The 20,963-nt window shown below is 35.7% G+C and overlaps 1 pseudogene across 1 annotated transcript; it reads right to left on the reverse strand.

The window, feature by feature from the left end:
- Nucleotides 1-6,027: 6,027 nt before the first annotated feature.
- On the reverse strand, nt 6,028-8,241 carry LOC143626660 (tryptophan aminotransferase-related protein 4-like; annotated as a pseudogene). The gene is made up of 5 exons (XR_013152462.1): nt 7,923-8,241; nt 7,251-7,545; nt 6,980-7,184; nt 6,521-6,798; nt 6,028-6,360 (listed from the first exon to the last, which is right to left on the reverse strand). The product of XR_013152462.1 is annotated as a tryptophan aminotransferase-related protein 4-like (transcript).
- Nucleotides 8,242-20,963: the final 12,722 nt, after the last annotated feature.

The raw sequence follows: 20,963 nt of genomic DNA on the forward strand, positions 1-20,963 counted from the left end.
AGGTTGGATTGTCTAGCAAGGCGAAGAACATTTAGTAATGACCTATAGGATAAAATTGTATACAAAAATGTTTTAGATATGTTTGTATTATTGTAAGAATTGATGTACTGATTTGTAAATTGTTTATTTAAAATAATTAATTACATATTGTCACCTTATAATTACATGATAGTACCTTGACAACCTCTAAATTCTTATTGTCTTTTCCCTTTACAAGATAATCTTTATACTTCTTCTTGTCCAAATTTAAAATCAGGAATAACATAAGATTATTTGTTCTTGTTCCAACATGAGTTTCTATGATGACCATAGGCATCACAGATCTTGCACCAAACTCTACCAACAGATCCAAGGTTTTCATTAGACTTTTCCTTATTGAATCTCTCACCTGGCTTGGGTAGAGTTATTCCTAATGACTTCAATGCAAAAATGTACTTATCATAATCCATCCGAGTAGGCCCACAAACATCATATATTTGAAATTCTTTTGCCTTGATGAAGCTTACTCCTTCTAATCTTTGATGAGGACTTCTTGATCTTTCTTCTCTTTTAGGACTTGATCTTCTACTTGGAACATATTCAACTTCATCAACATCAAATAGTTCATGGTTAGAAAACAGAGGATAGATGGGTAGAAAGTGATTGATCTTCTTTGATGAGTCTTCAGTCCTTTTAATTTTTGGGTTCACTGCAGATGACTTTTCATTCTTGACAACTTGATCTTGTGGTGGCTTGTATTTTCAACTACTCTTTGAGTACCATTCCATATTTGATCTTTCTTTCTTGGATAGTTCTTTAGGATCTCCACAAATATCAAATGCTCTATGATTCTTCCTCATTTATTCATATTATTTCTTCAATTTTGGAGTTATTTATGGCAACTCCTTGATTATCCTAGATGAACTTTTCTTCTTGATAGATCTTTTCTTGTTTTTTTTTCCAGAATTTTTGCAACTACTACAACTTAAACATTGGTTACTCGGATTGCTTGAACTGCTTTTGACTGATTCAGTTGACTCACTATTCTTATTATTCAAGGAATTTTCACTTGAATCAACTGATTTGCAATCATTTTCGTTCATTACAACTCAACTTTATCATTCACGAAAACCTTTTCATAAATGAACTCTTTCTTATCATTGAGTGTTGTCTTGAACTAGCTCAAATAAGCTTCTCTATTCTCCTTGTCAACTTTCATTGAGTAGTTGTCACAGAAAGGTGGTGGAACAACTTTGTATTTATCTTCAGGCTTGATCTTTTCAAGTTTTCCACATATGTTTCCAGTAGCGACCAAATTTTTTAGAAAGTCCACTTTTACTTGAAGCTGAGTGTTTCTCAACTTCTCTTCAACATACAATTTCTTGAGACCTTCTATTTCAATATTGCACCTTGATTGTGTTCTGGAGCTTTCCAAACAGTCTTCTTTAAGACCTCTGATTTATGTTTCATAAGATCTTTCACTTGACATATAGACATTTATGATGCTGTCTTTCTTACTAATTTTAGTTTTCCACATACCCACTTCCTTTCTCAAATCATCAATAATGAGCAATAAATCAGATGTGGAGTGTTTAGAAATTACCTAAGAACTTGAAGATTTAGCATTCTCATTTATCTTTGACATATATGAAACATTAGCTTTCTCTATTTCTTCTTCATGATTGCTCCAGTCAAAGTTCTCATATTGTGTTTCTTGAGCAACAGCTACGTTCCCTTGGTTTTTTGGATGGTTGTTAATACCATGTTGATTCTGGTTGTTTTTATTCTGGATAGCAGGGGTGATTTGGTTTCTTTGAGGTTGGTGATGTTGTTGAGGGATAATCTGTTGGTTTTGATTTGGTTAGAAGTTGGTCTGGAATTTCCTTTGGGGGGTTTTAATTTGGTGGTTGGTTTCTTTAAGGGTATTGTTGTTGGTTCTGATTTTGGTAGAACTGGTTCTGGTTGGCTTGATTCTGGTACTATCTTGGAAGATTGCATTCTCTTGCAAAATGGCCCGACTGTTAACAGTTATACCATATTGCTTTGGACTTGTCAAACCCAATTCTATAATTTGGTCATGTAAATGTGGATCTTTATTTCCTATTGTATAACCTCTTACTTCTCAATGCCAACATTATTGCTTGCCATTTTGAGTCTGTATCCTCAAGATCATCAGTGTCAATATTCTCAAGATCTTCTTGAACAACACTAGTATGAATCAATTTCTTTGCAACAAAAGCATTGTAAGACTCAGTGAACATTGAAAACAGTGCTTGATATTCATTACTTTGATTTGCATAGTTTGGCACGTAGGGAGCATGGCCACTTGCAATTGAAGAAGTGTCTCCATCTTCTAACACTTGAACATTGAATCTAGGCTGAGTAGATTGAGTAAAAGCAGGTGTAACATGATACACTCTTGGATACTCTACGTTGAAACCAGTTGGTTCTTCAATAATAAGAAGCTGTTGTTGAGGTCTTGTAGACAGATTACTCATGGGAGCAATTAAAGCATTTAAAATAGGGAAGCTTGGTCTATCTTATTTGATCATGTGGTTCTCAATCATCTCATGTTCAGTGGCTTGAAGGAATGATATCACATCATCTAATGTTATTTGGCACCTTTGATTAAAAGAAAAGCACATTTCTAGCATATTCCAAACACAACTTTCTCTTCAAGACTTACCTAGTTAAACATCTTCTAATCACAACTATAAATAGCCCCTTATCGTCATCATTTTCCTTTGCTCATTCTTTTTCTTCTCTCTCCAATAATAGTTCTTCCAATGGAGATTTCAATTTATATTTTCTTGTGTTTGTTCATCTCAAGATCACAAAATAGGCATAAGGTCTCGTTCATATATATTTTCTTGTATTTGTTCTTTTTTTCTTCTTATTATCTTATTGTAATAATGGTTTTAAGATCATCACCCAGTTATGCTTATTATCAAACCTAATCTATACAATATGGTGCATAGGGTGGAGGAACAAAGAACGTAAGGATGCAAGATGATCCTTAATAGTCACACCTTAACAAGTTCTTACATTCTTGAAATTTTTGTTTATTTTATTTATTTTAATTCAAAAGCTATTAGGATTTTGATGATACATGACCAAACGTATTGTATTTATCATACCACAAGTGATGCATAATTTTCTTTATCAAAATTCATTTCAAAGCATAAAAAACATTGTTGTTTACAATGTTTCCAATTTTGACAACAGAATTGTTCGACAAAGGTCGAGCAATATCTTCATCATAATAAAAAACTGGAAAGATATAAGGAAAAGCCTATTATTGTGTTACGGTTCCAACGACTATTTATTTGTATTTTTGTTCTTTCGTATGGCTTCACAATCGTTATTTTAAAATTAGTGCGCAGGTTTGTACACTCTGTGAATATCAACTATTTAAACCGATCTCGGGTCTGAATATTGATAAACTTTCTAAACAAAAGTTGTTCCTTACACATTATTTAGTTTACTGGAGATTATTATAAATTTTTTGTAGTTAGTGATATTTTTAAACATTTACGCAATCGGTGACAGAAATCTGTCCAAAACTGATTTTGTTTTTCTTGCTTCTTTTTCAACTTCTAGTTGTGTTATTTTAATACATATATGTTTATTTGACCTTTATTTATCCAACATATTCTAAAGAAGCCTTAATTACTTGCATTTAGAGATTACTCATTAGGGCTCACCCAAGCTTAACCAAAGACACGATCTTTTCATTCACCAATCAAGGTGAGTAATCACACTCCCCTTTTTATATTTTTGTTTTGAGGACTTTATGCGTACACAACGTTATTATTTATTTATTGTACAAGTATATACTCATACACAATTCCACTATTTGCATATTGTGATATTGCGTTATTAGTTTCTAAATGTTATATGACTATGTGTTTATTGTTTTTATGGTTGGTTGGTATCTCATCCTCATAGTATGATCATACGCCGTCCGAGTAAACATGTTCGAATCTAGTGGCATGTTGAAAAGACGCTTTTATTTTATGTTTTGCTAGTTGACGTAATACACATTATCACAAGGAATTATCATTTTTATCATTATATATATCTCAAAATGTGTGATTACTTGCTCAGCATTATTGTTGATAAAATATATCTATTTTTACGCATATCACAGGCCGCTACATTGGATGATTGAAGATGCAAGACATTAGTTATACCTTAAGTTTAATAAAAACAAAGAAAAATTTGTTAGTTTGAGTTTGATGTAATGTTTTAAATTATTTTGTTTTGTGAAACTCTGTGTACGATGATTTGAATGAATAAATTATAAATTGACACTTATTATATTTTTAATGTTTTTGGGTTATAATAAAAATTATGTCAAGCCCCGTTATGTAATGTTATAGGTTGGGGTGTGACAAACAAGTTTCGTGTCTTAAAAACTTCGACATGTTTAAGACATATGTTTGAATCCGTGTCTCTACTGGTTAAAAACATGTTAACCTGATAGTAAACTGTGTAGATTTTTATTTTAAAAAAATAAATATACATACACTCTTAAAGTCTTAAACCTCAATTCATACTTACAAACGACATTTCACTAATGCCCGTCAAAACCCGATATTATATTTATGGATGTTATGATTTGTTATTATGGTTTTTTTTTTTCAATTATGTTATGAATTTGTCGTCTTTTGTTTCAAGTATTTTATTGATTTGTGGTTTTTTGTTTCAAATACGTTAAGGATTATCTATTAATTAAGACATTTATGCTTATTTTGGTTTCGTTACACACGTATTATTCACTGTATCTTTAAACATGTCCATTAACAGGACTTAACATGTTACTAAACAGGCTCGTATTTGAAAAAAATGGCACGATTAGTAACCGTATTGTGTTCGTGTTTAGCCACAGATCATCGTGTCTTATCGTGTCGTGTCCGACATGTTATAACATCCCTAAATTTAAATTAATACACAAAAGAGAGATATTATCTATGTCATTAGCAAAAAAGAAAATATCAAATGGATAAACAAAAAGCTCCATCTATTTTTTTTTAATTATAACTTTCTTTCTAATTCTCGTTGTATATGAAATTTGAACCCCAGTAATTCTCTCTTCTAAGCCTAGATATTAAACCATTTGTTTTTGCAAGCGCTTACAATGTTATGAACTAGGGTTTTACTCAGCATGTTGTGTGGGGCAGGTTGGTAAAACCTAAGTGTTGTCGGTCCCGGGAGTTGAGGCGATAAGTCGACGCAAATTCGATCGGTTTCGGTGTCGTGCCTTATGATACAGTCAATAAAAGCCAAAAATAAAACAAAAGAAATATATAAATTGAGGCGGACTAATGGGTGGCGTCGGTCGGTAAAACCCAAGCGTTGGGAAGACTCGATTTGTTGATCTCGAACGTTGAGATGATGAGTGTACGCAAATTTGATCGGTTTACGTCACGTTCGTTACGGTATCGGAGCTAAAAGAAAGAAAAAATTGGCATCTGGTTGGTTATCATGTCACGTTTAAAACAAAATGTGGTAAGTCTACGTGAATTCGGTCGGTTTCTGTCACGTGTGTTAGGATGCCAAAGCTAAAATTACAAAATAGACATTCCGCAGTTTCCGTTACGGTACCAAAGCGAAAAACATATAATATAAAAATTGAGGTGCAAGAATGGGGTGGTGTATGTTGGCAAAACTTGAGCATTATCGGTCCCCGATGTTGAGGCGATGGGTCCGGGCGGAACCAGTTGGTTTCCATCACCTTTGTTACGATACCGGAATTCAATCAAACAAAAAACCACAAAATTGACGTTTGGTCGGCTTCCGTTATTTCATGGCTACTAGAACTAAAACAAAAAAAATGAGAATAACGAGACAAAAATGCAATTTACAAGTATGGTGCCGACAAGTGGTCTAATCAGGGCATAGAGACATCAGACTTACCGATTGTTATATATAATAGTTGCATAGGAAAAAAAATACATTTTTCTATATAAACATCAAACTTTATACATCTGTAAGAAACAAAATCTTTCTTTCATTCTTTTTTCTTATTTTTTTCAATAACATGTTACATCCAAGCAGGCAACTAGATTAGGATTGCCTTAAGAATTATCCAACAAGCTTTTATTATGCAAAAGGTTAATAGATATGATAATTATCCCTTGTAAACATGATTCATTTGAGCCTTTCATATTGTCTGGACGCTACCATTTTCAGTAGACACTAGCTCATTGAGTCTTTGCATAAGCAACTCAAAGTCATCTTGGCTCTTGATGAGACTAAGTCGTGTATAACGATCTTTTTCTGTAAATGTGCTTCCACTACGTCCTTTGATGTTTCTGGCTTCTAGCACTACACCACAATCTTCGTCTTCTTCTCTTTCACATTTTACCCATGCATAAGCTGTAGTTAATGAACACGTATAACCAGAAATTTCAAGTTACTTGATATAATACGAGTATAAATTAATAAGGAGTGTTTGATATTGCGTTTTAAAATAAGCATTTAACGGTTTAAAAGTTTCATGAACTATTATGGTTAGATAAACATGAAATAAATTAACCTGGAGATGGTTGTCTAGTTACGTTGAAGAAATTGCATCGCAAATGATGTCTTTTTTGAATTGAAAATCTAGTTGACTTTGAGAAGACTGAAGTCAATCTGTCCCAACGCTCCTACATTTTGTTATAAGCAAATTCGAAAAGCGGTTTTCCATCTTCTTCAATTGCTACTTTTAGCAGCTTCAAAACTCTTAGTTGAGTATCCTTTGAGATCCCCAAATCAGCCATCATGTATTTTGAAACCTTCTCATATACATCTTTATCTTTGATAATCGCCCATCTATAATCAGCACACGTATATGTTGATTCAATAGTAGATAACCCGCAAATTAAGGCACTAACAGCTTTATTATATATTATGGTTAAAGAAGGTATTTATACAACTTCATAATAGAGTGAATGCGTGCCTATATATAAATCCATGCATGTACCTAATGACGAATATAAACACACATACATACCCAAAACGTGTACCGGCATGGCCTGTGAGCTTAGAAAGAGTAAAAATCATGAGATCATGATCTGAAGGGCCTGGGATAGGTGTAAAATGTGGCCAAATACAATTACATTCATGTTATTTGTTGAATTATTAGCTTGCCATGAGTTTGTGTCTCCTTCAAACTTAAAACTCTCCGAGTTGAATAACTCCGTTTGAGCCTCATACATCTATGGATTACCGAAAATGATTACAACAAATCAACAGAAACTAAAACAATAGTTAAAACCTTTTACCGGATAGAACGGTATGGAAGCGAGCACGTTGGATGGGGAAGAAGAGTTTTCTGAGGAAAGAGCATAAACTGCTGCACTTAGGAGTTGGGATGACCCAACACCGAAGACCATATATCGTCCTTCGGTGATTGCATTCCCGAAAACGGAATGTAGCTTGCGAATGTAATATTCGAGCTCATTTGACATCATAGTGTTGTCGCCAAATCGGTAACTCATACGTTGCCATCCTGGTATGACGACTGCACTATCAGCGGCATTCTGCATCCAAAATGGCTCAAGGAATATAGGATCCCCACTGCAAATATGCATGATGTCACATCTCTAAGAATTAAAATAATGTTAAATGTATATCTCATTATCCTTGAATAAATTTAACTGTCCCTATGTGTAGGTGAAATAGTCAATAGTTTGATGGTTGGTGTTTAGTTCAAAGAATTAGCCTGAATATATTCAAATAACCAATTATCAGAGTTAAGTCCTTATTGCTTTAACTATGTGATTGTTTAAACAGCCACCCAACAAAATTTATTATACTCATCACTATATGCTGATTTTTTTTTTTGTAAAATTCTAAAAAAATATTAATGAAGCATAACCTTCAAGATCAGTTTTGAAACACTTATTTCCAGGTACTATGGGAGTATTTGATATGCGGATTAAGAAAGAATTAACCTTTCAGCATCTGCAGTACATCCAGGAGTTATTTCAGAGCAATCTGTGCCACCATAACAAGCATAGCACTCACAAACAGGTTGACCATCCAAAACCAAACTGTCAAGGAAAGCTCTACCATGGCCCGAGCAATTGATCGCCGCAACCGCCTCTGCCTCGGCCGCTGCTTTCTCACTCCATGTTAACGATGATCGGTAACTAATTATCTCCTGATTCTTGTCTCCTCCACCTGCATACATATATATGCTGAATAATATATTGATTGCTATAGAAATGAAGAAACAAGTTCCATAACAATATTTCTTTATTTTGATCATAGTGACCAGTAGCTTTGAAGATGAAAACAATGTTTGCGAAAAGTTGCGGACGGGCATTTCACTGCTGCGGTCAAGGTATTATGCTCTTCAGGGGTTGCACCTTTCGGTAAGGATACTTTGAACGCTTTGTTGTCTAAGCATCCCATCATGGCACCTCCGATTATGCCTGCTTCCTTGCTTTCTGAGTCTCCCCTTGTCGTGGACGTTGATAGTGTGCTTGGGTGCATTAAGTCTTTCCCTAAAGGGACTTCGTGTGGGCGGGACGGTTTGCGAGCCCAACACATTTTAGATGCGTTGTGCGGAGAGGGGTCTCCGATTGCGGATGGTTTGCTCAAGGCTATCTCTGCGGTGGTTAATTTATTTTTGGGGGGAAGGTGTCCTAAGGTGTTGGCAGAGTTTGTTGCGTCTGCCCCACTTACGCCGTTGCTTAAACCGGACAATGGGATTAGACCTATTGCCGTTGGGGCCATTTGGAGGCGGTTGGTCTCCAAGGTGGCTATGAGGGGTGTCGGGAAGGAGATGGTTAAATACCTCGGTGACTTTCAATTTGGGGTGGGAGTCCCCAGTGGGGCAGAGGCCGTGCTTCATAGCGCGAACAGGTTTCTAAATCAGTTTCATTCGGATGGGTCATTGGCTATGCTTACTGTTGATTTCTCCAATGCCTTCAACTTAGTAGATAGGACGACCCTTCTACATGAGGTTCGGAGTCGATGTCCTTCCATTTCTCTTTGGGTGGATTTTTTATATGGGCAGTCGGCTAGGTTATATGTGGGTGATACTTTCATTAAATCCACCACTGGGGTTCAACAGGGGGACCCTCTTGGGCCTCTCCTTTTTGCCTTAGCTTTGCACCCACTTGTTCACCAAATCAGAGATCGGTGCAAGCTTCTCTTTCATGCTTGGTACTTGGATGATGGCACGATTATCGGGGATACTAGAGAGGTAGCCAAAGCATTAGATATTATCAGGTCTGAGGGGCCTCGTTTGGGTCTTGAATTAAACGTTAAGAAAACAGAGTTATTTTGGCCAACATGCAATGGGGTGAAGGCACAGGAGGGGTTGTTCCCTTGCGGGATTGGAAGGCCGGTGCTTGGCGTGAAACTCCTTGGTGGTGCTGTAAGCCTGGATGCGGGGTTTATCAGCAGTTTGGCTATGAAAAGGGCATCTAGCGCTGTGGAACTGATGAGCTGTCTCCCAAGACTTCGGGATCCTCAATGCGAGCTTCTTTTGCTTCGCTCATGTATGGGAGTCGCCAAGCTTTTGTTCGGTTTGAGAACATGCCAACCTATGTATGTGGGGGAAGCTGTTTCTATATTTGACAATGGTCTTCGAAGGGCGATTGAGGACATCGTGGTTTGTGGAGGTCCGTTCTTTGGGGATCTCCAATGGAGGTTGGCGTCACTTCCGATCCGTTATGGGGGGTTGGGTCTCTGTTCGGCTGAGGATGTATCTACATATGCTTTTGTGGCTTCGAGAGCACAGTCGTGGTGTTTGCAAGACCATATTCTTCAGGGTTGTGATATTCATAGGCTGGACTCTGATTATGGGTGTGCGATGGATCGTTTACGTACTTCACTTCCAGATTTTGATCTTAGCGGGTTCTCTAATAAGGACACCGCCCCCCCTAAAGCCCAACATGTTGTGGCGAGTGCCTTATTTAGTGGAATCGTCAAGAGTTTAGAAGTGAAGTTTGATCTATCCCCTCGCCAAAAGGCGGTGTTTGAATGCCTTCGGGCTCCTCGGGCTCAGGATTTTCTAACGGCTATCCCCATTGAAGGATTAGGCCAACGTATGTCGGGTTTGGAGTATCGGGCTATCCTTAAGTACCGGTTAATGATCCCTATGTTCCCGACGGATGAACCTTGCCCAATTTGTCGCAAGGTCTGTTTGGATTCTTTTGGTGACCATGCGGTGCATTGCAAAGAATTGCCTAGCTTTAAATACAGACATGATCTGGTTAGGGATGTTCTGTGTGATGTTCTTAAACGGGCAGGGATTTCTGCTAAAAAGGAGGCCCCTGTCAACTTTCTCACGGATCCTATTGAAGGGAGTCTACTTTACGACCAGCTGATATTCTTGTGTTCGGGTGGGCAGGGGGGAAACACGCCTGTGTGGATCTTACAGGAGTGTCTCCTCTTGTTGGGCTCAGGGACCGTGGGTTTGTTGTGGGTCAGGCTGCGTTGAAGGCTGAATCGGGCAAAGTTGTTAAACACGAGAAAGCTTGTTTAGATAATCAACATGTCTTTCTACCATTTGCCTTTGATACATTTGGTTTTCTGGCTCCAGAGGCTGTGAAATTTTTGAGTAGGGTTCAGCGCGTCATACACGGAACCTCTTCAGCTTCTAGGTCTCAAAGCTTCGTTTTTAGCAGGATTGGCTTTGCTGTTCAAAAGGGGGTTGCGGCGCAGCTTGTTGCCCGTTTGCCTGCCACTTTATTGTAATCGTTTTATAGTAAATTATATAAAATAAATTGCACACAGATGAAAAAATGATGAAAAGGGTGATTAGTTGTTAATCAAACATTTTGAATATAGTTAATTGCGTACATAAGAAGAATGTCTTAAAATGTTATATATGTGCTGGTGGTCAAAAGTTGAGTTATTGGATGTATTATTGAAGTGATTATTCTATTATGTATTATGTTTGTGACAAGGAGTCGGAATGGAGGGCCATAAATAATGCATTATATATATAGATGACGGTTGGTTTGAATTTATAAATTATAGGTTGCTTCAACCTAAATGTTTTTCTAACTGAAGCTCGACACATTACAGAATTTATTGGCATGTGCTGGACCTATTTGTCACATCAGCCTAAACAAACAAAAGCATGACTTTTGAGTTTGTTTATATATTTTGATCACGTTATGAACGAGCTTCCCAATCGTGATACTACGACAACTAAAATATACGTACTACGGAGTTGTTTTATATTGTTTGTTCTAATATTTAATTATTCTTTGAATTTATATTTTTTTTATTGTTTGAAAGTTAATAATATACTTATGATTTGATGATAAATTGTTTCACAAATAAATGAGATGTTATAACCCGGTTTAAAAATTATATGGTTTTGATGAGACCCAAGACCCATTTATTTTTGTTACTATAAAATTGGTTTTTTTAATTATAAATAATATTTATGAAAGTGATAATATACTTATGGTTTGATGAGATCTAATTCCCGTTTATTTTTTTTTACTATAAAATTAGTTTTTTAATTTAAATAATACATATACCTTTTTTAAAATAAATAAGATATTAATTTTTATTATATCCTATTTTATAGGATTTTTACATCAATAATTTGATGAGAAAAATTTTTTATTTAATGAGATGTTATAACCCGTTTAAGGGATATCTGGGTTTGGTAAGACCCATACCCATGAATTCGGGTCAAATGCATGAGAAGTCTTCATTTAAAAATCAAGCAAATCTGGTGACTCCAAAAAAAGGGGGAGCAACCACATCGCGACACGTAGGATTTTTATGTCTTCGTTTATATATATATTATATATATATATATAGATTTATATAAATGCCTACCATAAAATCAAGTGTCACTCTCACATCGCTCCCCACTCCTTTTAGAGCCGCCAGATTGCTTGATTTCTAAAGTGCATTTGACCCGGTTCGACCCATTTACCTTATAAATCTCGCGGGTTTCGTGGGTCATAAAACCCGGATACCTTTACCCCTTTTCTTCAGAATCAGCGTTCACTGTACACTGTATTCTAAACCCTAGCCATCTCTGGTCGTCTCTTGCAATATATCATCAACGGTAATTTAAATCACAATTCAAGGTCTATTTCATTGATTGCTTGAAGAGATAAGGGTAATGTTGTTTTGGCTGTTAAGGATTCCGGTTTAGCTTGAAGCGTACTTGATTTGATTGATTAGTTTCCCCTTGAGTTTTAGATTTGAACATGATAAGATTATAGGAATAATAGTTCAGTTATGAGCCAGATTTACTTACTGGTAGAAGGGGTTGGGGTCATTAACTCATTACTGGTTTGTCTCAAAATGGTTGATTTAGAGAAGAGTAATTTTTGTTTGGGTCAACACAGTTTTTGAGTTGATACGGGTTCACGTGTCAGATTGCTAAACATGGGCAGATCTTGAACACAATAAGATTAATATTGTACGCATGGCAACTTCTCTAATTCAGTAATAACTTGATGCTATAGGTACCAGACTTCCGATGCAGCAACAGTCTCCTTTGAGAATGTGATGACCACTTTGATAGGAATTTCATGCAATGAACTAATCATAATTTATGGTTTTAAAGAGCAAAAGAAACCACCAAACACAGCATTCACGTTTTAATTAGAAAAAATTCCATTTTGATTTTATAATAAGAGGTTAACTGAGTTGGTATTGTAGTTGATGAACTAAGGTGGCTGATGTTGATGAAGCCAAAGAGGAACTTGAAGAAATTGTTGTAAGTTCATCACTTCTTAGTTTTAAATATTATAACTCATGTGTCTTTCTAATTATCCATTTTGTTGCATGTCAGTCAACTTAATCAGGAATTTCTCAGAACCGATATATACCACTTGGTGCTCGCCCTCCTCGAGGCTTGGTCTTGGTGAGTTCAAATTGTTATTTATAAATTTCTAATATAAAAGTGCACTAAAATCATGAATACAGAAACTTAATACATGAAATAGATTTGGTATTTTACAGGTTGGTCTTCACGGGACGGGTAAGACATAATTGGCAAAGGCGGTAGCTGGTGAAGCTGAAGTACCATATAAAACATTAAGTAGACGATTCATGCAATGTTTCATTAAACATGAACATAAACAAACATAATGAACGAATATAAACAAACACAAATGGATCAACTCATAAAGTATGTGATTAAGGACAAAAGCACCGCGTACATTTCATAAGACAAATATTTATGTTCATGTTTGTTCGTTTAAAACATCAACATGTTTATGTTCATTTATGTTCATTTGTTAAAAATCTAAAAAACCCTACACATCTCAATTGAAAGAGCCCAACCGTTAAAAGAAACAAACTAATATATACACATTAAATCAAAACAAATCATTACAAAAAATAATAGCAAAACGATTATAAACAAAAACCTAAATAAACCCCCATAACACATTGAAATTCAACCTCATTATGACTTTACGGACCTAAAAATATGGAGAATTACCAAACATAATTTGATGATTTCAATCTCCGACTGCTCCCATACGAGTCTCTCCACTTCCAGATTAGCTTTCAACATCGCTACTTATGATAATCAAATGTTTGCGCATCATTAGGTACAATCACAACTCCTATTTGGATCCACAATTTCATTAATCTTTTTAATATTTTGAACTATGAATCTAAGTTAAAAATTACAAATTAATACTAACAAGTTTGTAAAAATGCTCATTTGTTGCTGGTGCAAGTGCTTATGCTTGATTCTTTTTATTTGAGGTTTTAGTTCTTGCTTCCTGGTATTTGCTTCAGAACGGTGCAGTTTTGCTTTTGTTTTCCTTGAACCGGTCGAATGGGTTATCTGATAGTACTTTACTAAATGCAGGTATAATATGTGATGCAATGGAGAAATGGGAATGGGGAAGTTATGCTATTGCAGTATTGCTACATCCTAATAAGAAAAAGGGCCCATAACTCCTTAAGGTGAGGAGGTATAAGTATTTTTGCACAGCCTGATACATCATTTTTTCAGATATCCCACAACTAAATTCTGTCAAGGTATGCCACTTTTGTTGTGTATACGAACAAATAGAACTTTTTTAGTGCTTACTTAATAATGGGTTTTTTTTAATCTTACAACTTTAGTCCATATGAATTTATACCTTTTGCAACATCCAGTGGAATTATAATTTTAGAATGTTCTCATGTTTTCTTGTCATCAGAATGAGGCATATGTTTTTTTAACTTTTGATGGATAAAATCTGTATGAGTTACGGATCTTTAATTCAAATTTCATTTTTTAATGTCGATCAGGCGAGGCCCATATTCATAGTAACAAATGCATCTCCATTTCTTTGTAGGTGTTGTAAAAAGTAGTTTATATTTGACTATTATAAAGTCAATTATGTTTATCCAACGTTGTAGTCAATTTTGAAAAATATTTTAGTTTTTTTTAGAGTAAATAAATATCAAGTCATATAAGGTAAAAAAAAACGTATTTAATATTAAAAATGAAAAAGTAAACATTTACCATTATAGAACTTAGACATTAACAAATATGACTAGAATTAGCGTAGAATAATATGCTATTTGTAAAGTTTACATGCTCGATGCATCATTTATTCATAATTTAGCAAATTCGTATTGTAGTTAGATCAACCTTTCTGATCATAATATACGAATTTGAACACATATAATGACAGAGCTATAGTTCGATAATATAGGTTAGGGAAATTTTGTGCAAGTTTTTATTTAAGAAATAGACACAAATCAATTTTTTTGGTTATTAGTTTTCTTTGAATTAGTATATATATTCATGGGAGGCTCGGAGGGTGTGCGAGCCGCACCATCGGCCGAGGCATATAAGTTTCGGGGCACAAATTTTTTTATACATATTACATATATATGCTTTTGGTGTTAAAAATAAGATTATTTGCAATGGTTTATGAGATAATTACATGATCAAAATGGTTTCTGCTTATAATAAATCGGTCGATAAAAGTTTTATCGATGTACATTAGCGAATAAAAAATTTCGTTAAGGCCTACGGGCCTTTTTATTTTGGCTCGGTCAAGGTATTTAAATTCTCAAAGAAGGCCCTGAGTATATTGTTATTCTATGACATTTACCCTAAATATAAATGATATGCAGGTAACCTAACGGGTCGGGGTTTGGCTATAGTCATTTCTTTTACACAAAAATAGGATTTGCTCTTCACCAGAAAATCAAGTGTTATCCTCATCAAAGCATTACTCCAATATAATGTTCGGCATTCTCTCATAAGGGCATTTTGGTTGATTAACCAAGATGCCAACAAAGTAGAAAGTGAATATTTTACCTATTTTTATTAAAATAGTTACTTAATCAAGTTTTAATTAAACTTAACCAATGGCATAATTCTTGACTATGGCTGCACTTAAAGAGGAGGGGCTTTTATTTATGGAGGAACAAAATGATTTGGAAAGTTTTTTTTAGCCAAAATCATGTTTCTTGTAAATTATAAACAGTTGGGTGTTTAAAAGATAAATTATCATTAAACAATCGATTTCTATTCAAGAATCTTCGCTTTTTACATTTTCTCACCAACCTAAGTTAATTTCTCACCATTCGATATCTATTATATCCCGTATAAAAAGATCCATTAACCAATATATGCTAATCCATTAAATAACCAAAACAAATCCTTACAAACATAAAAAAAAAAAAAACTAAAGTATATCTACATACTCTATAATAATAAATGAATACCAAAAATACAAAAATTAAACTAAGGTTTATCTACAACTAAATGCATAACATATTAAATATTAATACTACTATATTCTCACATTAATTTGAAAATAGAAACCTAAAAGTAAACCGCGTAATACGCGGGCTAAAAGCTAGTATATATACACACAAACACACTTACTATGTTAACATTGTGAAAAAAAATCTAACTATTATATTAAAGCAATATCATGTTATCCGCATGTCCTTCTCCTAGGTTATTCACATAGACATCAATGTCATCCACATTCCATACTTATAATTTTCACATATTCATAATAAATTTTAAATCAATAATATTGGCGTTTATATTTTGGTAACTTATTAATGTAATTAAATTTTAAATCAGTGATATTAACTTTTATATTTTTGTAATTTATTAATGTAATTATGATATAAACTATTCTAATTATTATTAAAATTCAAAAACTTACTAAATCATATCATTCACGTTATATAAACCTTAAGATTGAAAACCCTAATCATTTTAATATCTATCTCCCTAAGATTGTCTTTTGATCGGTTTATACCCGATTTCATCCGGATCTCGTGACTTTAACGGTTGAGGGTGCCGGTTCGTCGTTTCGCGACTAGATCCAGCGGGTTTGGGTTCATACAATATCATAACATCATTACCTCGGATCGATGCTCGGTTTTCCTTCTTGGTTTCGGTTAGAGAAAGGGAAAATAGAGAGAGAGCGCTTAAGTGTGTGTTTTGGGTGGTGTATGGAATGGGTGAAATGAATGATATAATGAATAACTAATGTATTTATATCATGGGTCATGGGCTTAAACTCATGGTTTTCTTTCCTTATTAACCCAAGTCTATACCCACATTTATTTTATTATTTCATCACTAATTCTAGTAAACTTTCCCATCATAAATAAATAATATATTTATTACTAATTTTAGAAATTTCGGGATGTTACAAGTTTACCCTCCTTAAAAGAGGTTTCGGCTACTTAGTTACCCGAGCAGGATTACCTCCTGCTCTTGCCCTTTTATAAAATGTCCTAACTCTCTTGCTTACTGCTTTACATCATGTCATGACATCATCGAGTTGATCATGGATGTCAGCTTTATTTGGTAGCTTCCCATGAAGTTCTCAACGATAGGTTTCATCACACAAGAATGGCACATTACTTTAATCATTACGTCTACTTTTGGCCCGATAGGTCGGGACCATTGATCAATCCCAGGTCATTCATACAAAATCACAAGTCATTCATAAAAGCATATATATATATATGTGTGTATATATATATATATATATATAAAGAAATAATTCAAGCTTGCTAGACAAACGTAGGTTCAAAATATAAAACACTCATTAACTACCCTAACATAAGACAACTGTGACAAGCCACTTATTCTCCTACAACCTTTCCGGTGGTTGATAGACCATCCTTTCACGCGTCCCCCTTTCTTCATTCCACTGCTATGGCTTCCCCGCAATCTCTAGCTAAGTGACCCGACTTACTACACTTGCAACATTTTTGGTCCTCGGTGTATTTACGAGAGATGTGCCCCTTCTTTCTGCATCGGTAGCACTGGATTGGACCAGCCTTGCATTCTCCCAGGTGCATTTTCCCGCACACTTTGCATGTTTCCTTGCCCGCAATCTTTTATGTCTTGCTGCCCGCATGCTCCACGACATCTACAGACCGTTTGGTTCCTTTCCCTCCTTTCTTATCTTCCACATCCACAACCATATCGTCGTAAACCATTTCTGCTAGTTCAACAGTAGAATCAAAGGTAGCAGGTTTACTAGCCCTGACTAACGTGCGGATATTATGTGGAAGCCCTCTGATGTAGCACTTGACCCGTTTTGCTTCGGTGTTCACCATATCCGGCACTAGCCTGAACAAACGGTTGAATTCAGTGATGTACTCGCGGTGTGTCATCCTGCCCGCCTTCAGATTCAAAAACTTCATCTCGGCCCTCTCAATCTCAGCATCTGCACAGAACCTTTTCATCACTAACTCCTTCATATCGTCCCATTTCATGGCCTCCATATTCTCTGGTGTCTTCCTTTTTTCCACCGTTTCCCACCAGTACATAGCCTCATTACTAAATGACTGAGTAGCATAACCCATTGCTTGTTCTGGACAACACTCGCTAATTCGAATAACCTTATCCATCGTGGTTATTCAATGGAGAGTAGCGACCGCGTCTCCTAAACCAGTCAGTTTTGGTGGGTCACAACCTTTGAACGACTTATAGTTACACCCACCTCTTCCTCTTTTCCATGCATCAACCTGCACAGACCGAACTCCACTCGAGTCGCCTTCCCCCATCATCGACTTTATTACCATCATTCCATGCTCTCTCGGCGGTTCTTGTGTGACTTTCAGCAGACTTTTCAGGTTGTAGGTTCTTCAATGCAGCAGCTACAGCTTGTGCAATGGCTGCCTGAACAGCAGGGTCAAGTTGATACCCTTCATTGTTGCTCGGATTCCATCCAGCTGCACTTCCTTCTTCCCTTGTGTTAGCAGCTGATTCTACTGAAGGTTCTCGGACAATACGTGTCCTACCACGACGCCCAGTACGACCTCCTTGACCAACGATCTTTCTTGCTCCAGCCATTTGTATTCTATAAGGAAACACAAACATCATCACTCAAGGAACTATTTATTACAATGATAGTAAGGCTAACAGGTAATAATAGTGGCCAGCTGTGATTAGCTGATCACGTTACTCTCTGTGTCCTATACATTTCCCTTTGTGAGTCCACTTGTGCTAGTTCTACTTCTAACAGTTAGACAATCAAGCAATTCATACAATTATATTCTCTTATCCCTAAAAATTAAGCTAACTTTCTTACACATGTTTACATTACATGTGAAATTAATCACATACTTCACATTTACTTAGCTTGCTTGAGTGACACATGGCTCTCTTGAACTAGCATATTCTTTCTTTTCTTACTTAAGTCTCATTCTCTGTTCGAGTCTAAGCATGTAGGATGCTTAATTCTCTTGAACTTATGCTCTCATACCAACTTGTAAGGCCCAATCCCGGTGCCCTACTTTAACGTTGGATTTACTCATAAACACAGTTCTTACAAAACAGAGTTAATTAAAACTTTTCGCGAAAACGTTAACTTCAACTATTCATTACAAAACATTCAATCTTTTCTTTAAAATCATAACATAAAACATCGTATTTAAAAAATCATTTCTCTCATCTTCAGATGCCAGCCGTTCAATCCGTACCATGTGCCATCCTCATGCTAGCTCTTTAGCTTGTTCACCTGCGTGCATACTAAAAGTCAGCTACGCTGAGTGAGTTATACTTAATCAAGCAACATTCCATACAACCGTTACATACAATTATTTACGTGTCTGAAGACATGTGGTACTCTGTCTAACCTGTTCACCTTAACGCTTAACCTCTTCACTGACCTTTACGTCTTAGCCACTTGTTTACGGAAGCACATATAGGCTTGCCCTCCCACACACTCATGTTATGCCACTTAATAACGGAGGCACGTATAGGCTTGCCCTACCACGCACTCACGTTATGCCACTTAATAATGAAGGCACGTATAGGCTTACCCTACCACGTACTATCGTCATGCCACTAGCACCCTTACTAGACTCATTTCCACTTCTATCACACTCTACCTCTACATGTCTAAACACACTTCCTATCAGTTCATCATTTACATAATAAGCAAGTCGCTTCATAGTGTTCACACACACTAATAACCACTAGGAGATCATTCCCCTTGGCGGTACGCGCAATATCCGAAGATCGTTCACGTACCGGCAAACATATATTCATAACATTTATACATTCAATCACATCAATCATCATAGCATACACTTACGGTAAATGTATTAATGTTCACATTGAGTATGCACACAGCCACAAAAACATGATTGCTGTTACGTTCACCGTTAATGGTTATTCCTTTCTTTAGCTGTGCGCGACTAACTATTTAATAAACACAATATTAAATACCGCTCTAGCCATTCTCACTGCTTACTTAATTAATCTTAAGTGTCTAAGCGGGTTTTACTTCATTGATTCGTTAACCGGTTAGTTAATCGTTTCTAGTTAACCTTTAAAGGTATCTTTCGTTAATTAACAAAGTCCAAGGGCTTCTATGTAATTAAATCATTTATTCTAAGTCTAGCGACCATTCTGTAATTATCTCAAAGTCTAATTCGTTATCCTGCCCCTTAACGAATGAGGTTCATTCGTTACTTCTTAACAAATGGATCTTTATAACGAATTGACCATCATAACGAATTGGTCTTTATAACGAACTGGCCTTTATAACGAACTGTCCTTCATAACGAACTGACCTTTATAACAAACTGGTCTTAACGAATGATCATAACGAACCGCTGCTAATTCATTCTTTCTCCTTAACGAATGGGCATAATGAATTACTGTTAATTCGTTAATTCTTCTTAACGAATGGGCATAACGAATTACTACTAATTCGTTATTTCTCCTTAACGAATTAGGGTTAGGTCAGAGAATGTTAGAAACATTCTCTGACACCCTTAAATGCTCGTGACGCCTTTCTGGCGCAGCCGTGCCAGAAAACCGGGCGGTGGCTGGAAAAACCTATTTTAACACCGTTTTCACCGTTTTTCGTCCCGTTCGATCCAGATTCGAGCTAGGGTGACCCCTAAGCTCGTCTTTTGATCGGTTTATACCCGATTCCATCTGGATCTCATGACTTTAACAGTTGAGGGTGTTGGTTCATCGTTTCACGACTAGATCTAGCGGGTTTGGGTCCATACAATATTATAACATCATTACCTCGGATCGATGCTTGGTTTTCCTTCTTGGTTTCGGTTAAAGAAAGAGAAAATAGAGAGGGAGATAGCTTAAGTGTGTGTTTTGGGTGGTGTATGGAATGGGTGAAAGAATGGATATAATGAATAATTAATGTATTTATATCATGGGTCATGGGCTTAAGCCCATGGTCTTTCTTCTTTCCTTATTAACCCAAGTCCATTACCCACATTTATTTTATTATTTCATCACTAATTCTAGTAAACTTTCCCATCATAAATAAATAATATATTTAATACTATTTTTAGAAATTTCGGGATGTTACATATGGACCACACAATCAATTAAATGGGTATTGTGTAAGGCCCCTTTCCCGGTGCCTTACTTTTGCGTTGGATTTACTTATTAACACAGTTCTAATTATCAGAATGAATTAAAACTTTCACGGAATAATATTAAAGTCAACCATTCATTACATAAGTCTCAATTTTAAATAATATAAAACATGTCTTTTTGATTCAAACATAAACAACTGAGT

The sequence above is a fragment of the Bidens hawaiensis genome, unplaced genomic scaffold, assembly GCF_021521415.1.
Source record: "Bidens hawaiensis isolate Kalapana, Puna unplaced genomic scaffold, B.hawaiensis_p1.1 tig00004474_1, whole genome shotgun sequence".
In the NCBI taxonomy this organism is placed as follows: domain Eukaryota; kingdom Viridiplantae; phylum Streptophyta; class Magnoliopsida; order Asterales; family Asteraceae; genus Bidens; species Bidens hawaiensis.